The sequence below is a fragment of the Ylistrum balloti genome, unplaced genomic scaffold (genome assembly GCF_031769215.1).
Source record: "Ylistrum balloti isolate Yb309-2 unplaced genomic scaffold, AGI_CSIRO_Ybal_v1 Utg369728, whole genome shotgun sequence".
Taxonomy (NCBI): Eukaryota; Metazoa; Mollusca; class Bivalvia; order Pectinida; family Pectinidae; genus Ylistrum; species Ylistrum balloti.
In genome coordinates this window covers 279201-282429 of record NW_026781944.1, presented here as the reverse complement: position 1 = coordinate 282429, position 3229 = coordinate 279201, and positions in this window count along the sequence as shown.

The window sequence follows — 3229 nt, the reverse complement described above, 5'->3', positions numbered from 1 at the left end:
AACGACTTACCAACTGGCAAATTGTCTTAACACTGCAACCAAAATGCCATGCAACTCGACGGCGAGACTCCCCAGCCTGGATCATGCCTACAGTCCTTTCTCTCTGTACTTGTGACAGCCGGGTCATAATGATAAAGTTGATAGATAGTAAGATTCGGTGAATTCTAAGTCCTAAGGATCTAAGGAACAGTTGTCAATTTGAATATTTATGAAATTCAAGCGAAGATACAAGTTAGTCGCAGAAAACCTCGTGCAGCTCTTTCGCTAATACAGACTTTCACGCTTGAATGATTTTGGTAACCCCCTTGGATTTTGTAATGTAAAACATAACCATTTTCTATTATTGCACAAACGTCATTTTGTTTTCACTCATTTACAGGTATTCGCCAAGGAAACATGTTAACCTTTCTTTTTTTGTTGAGTATATATCATGAGTCTTGAACGCACCATCCCTAAATCTTCACAGTTTGTCAGCTCACGATCCAAATACGCTCATTCTTTCAAACTAGATGTGTGGCTTGTAAAATGAAATCACCAAACGTTGGTCAGTTACAGGTCTTCCACATTGAGAAAGTAACAGATGATACTTGCTTTGACTAGTCAACAATGAATGCATAAATAATGACTCAAGCGTAATAATACATTCAAAGACAAATCACAGTAAAGGTCAAACAAAACAAAGCCCTCTAGTATCACTCTGATAAGTTGGACCTAGCCATATTTACAGCGAACTATTTTAATGTTTCGTTGGTTTTGGTTTCACTGTTAAATTTGAAAGGGCGCATCAATTATGTTCTGTCTCATATACAATGTACGTTTCCCAAACTATATCTTTAGATGTTGTCAACTTGAATTTCACATGGTAAAATTAACTATCGTTGTATTTGCTCTAAACCTAACTTCATTCGAGTTGTTGTTATCTTTTATAATTCATTTAAAATATAGCAGTGGATTTTCGAACAAATAAATAAAGATAAAAATCAATGATCTTTCGGATTCACCGCTAGCCGTGATTGCTAGCGTGCACTTCAGACCTCCAGATCCCTAAGTCTGTGTTGACAAATAAGTACCAACCTTATGATACATCATATAACATGTATTTCTTTTACGGTCTCTGTTAACATTAAATACGTTTATAAGTTATAAAACATGTAAAGGAACTTTGATGTAAATGAAGATTTTTAATGCATACGATGTACACATGTACTTAATGGTACACGTGTGCTAGGTTGTACAAAAGAAACATAAACGAATTGCATCTTTTAACACAAATTTAGAATTAAATATAGTACAGGTAATTCGTCATTGATGCTAAGGGCCTAAACGTTGAAGCCAAGGAGGCGACCAAAGTGATGGGAAGGAAAGTCAAAATCTTGACGGGAGCGTGCAATAGCCCCATAATTCAATAAAATTCTATACATTTCTAAGGACCAGTTCGTGACGTAAACAAGATTGTTTATATCGTTGTTGTAAATATTATAGGACGATGGGCATAAATAATATATTGCTTAAAAAGTTCTTGCAATGTCTTTCTGACAATGAAAACAAACCTTAGACTTCTTAAATATTTCCATATGAACAAAATTTCACAAATCCCGCCTCGGTGCAGAATTCAACAGTTCCCTCAACTTTTGCGAAGAGCACACAATTATTTATGACCGTGACAGCACCATACAAATATTGTAATACACATTTCGTGTATTTCTGATTTTCGGTGGTACTTGTTCCGGTCAGATTGTATTCACACACCAGTGACTTTGAACACTTGTAGCTTTAATTGAGCCTTGACAATCACCCGAGATCAGCAATAGTGAATAAAAAAAGGTAGTAATCAAGTGCAATGAACCAGAAATTGTGACAATGAATACAGAAAGCCAGAGTCAATGTCGCATTCCATCAAAAATGTCATTCTATGCTGATAATTCTTACAAAGTCATTTCCAGTGGAAAATATCCAACGTTATAATCAAAAATGCAATTTTTCTATGAAAATTACCGTACAGTTTTTTTTTTTTTAAAGAAAGAAATGTGAGACCAATTTTGGTAATAAAAGCACCTGAATATGCTTCCATTCATACAGAGCCTTTGATTCTAGCAAACGCGGGTGTTGAGAAGAAATTGTTGAAATTTAAGTAAATTTGACCCCTTTTGGCCACGCCATCAGCCCTTGTAGCTCATGGTAAGTCAGGATCAATATGGGCGTACCACCAAGCCGTCGTCCTGCATTCATAATTGTAACTAAGTTTGAAATATTTCAAATGGAAATTAAACAATTTATGCTCAAAATAGTTTTCCGGTATAAACTATAGTAAATTTTGCTCATTCTCCACGCGGAAATGCGAGGCCCTTGGGCCATGAAATTTACAAATTTGGTAAAGCATTATACCATATATTGGTGTTGTGAAGATAATTGAAATTCGAATCAATTTGACCCCGTTTGGCCCCGCCCATCAGGCCCCTGTGGAGTGGTGACTGAATAATTAACAATTTGGTTCATCTGAGGCCAGGGAAGGTTTTTGCAAAATTTTATTGAAATCGGATCAGGGGTGGTTGAGAAGTCGAAAATGTTAAATTGTTCACGGACGCACGACGCCGGATGAAGGCAAGCGCAATAGGTCACCAGCATGACACCAGGTGACCTAAAACGACCATTCCTTAATGGACACACGACACTGCTTATTGCGAAATGTGATATATAAGGAAATAACAGGAACGCTTAAATATAAAATTGAGTTGGGAATGCCCCCACAGAGAATTACTCCAGATAACCAATTTGGAGCCCGATGATGACAACAGCATGGGTTACACCATAAAATAGTGTTTAAACCCAATACGTTTTACTTGTCGCTAAACAAACCACAGTAAAGACCGCTAATTTCAAATCATGTTATATATATATACATATAAAGAAATATTGACGTATTTTCATAAAGTTACTGCAGTAGGACATGGTATTAGCAGAGACGTATATATCACAGTTATATATGTCTCTGGTATTAGCGAATCGAAACCTCGTGATCACGATCGCCCAGACGCTTGGTGTGGGTGAATATTAATATCTCGAGAACCCCCAGTACCGGAATGTTTAAGTGGATTACGTGAAAAAAAAGATTTATTAGATTTTTGTTCTCGCGAGATATTAATTATTTTTCACTTTCTTGGTACAGGTATCGCGGCCAGATTCGGGAACGGCGTACGCCAATTCAACCCCCTCTCATACGCTTGCACAC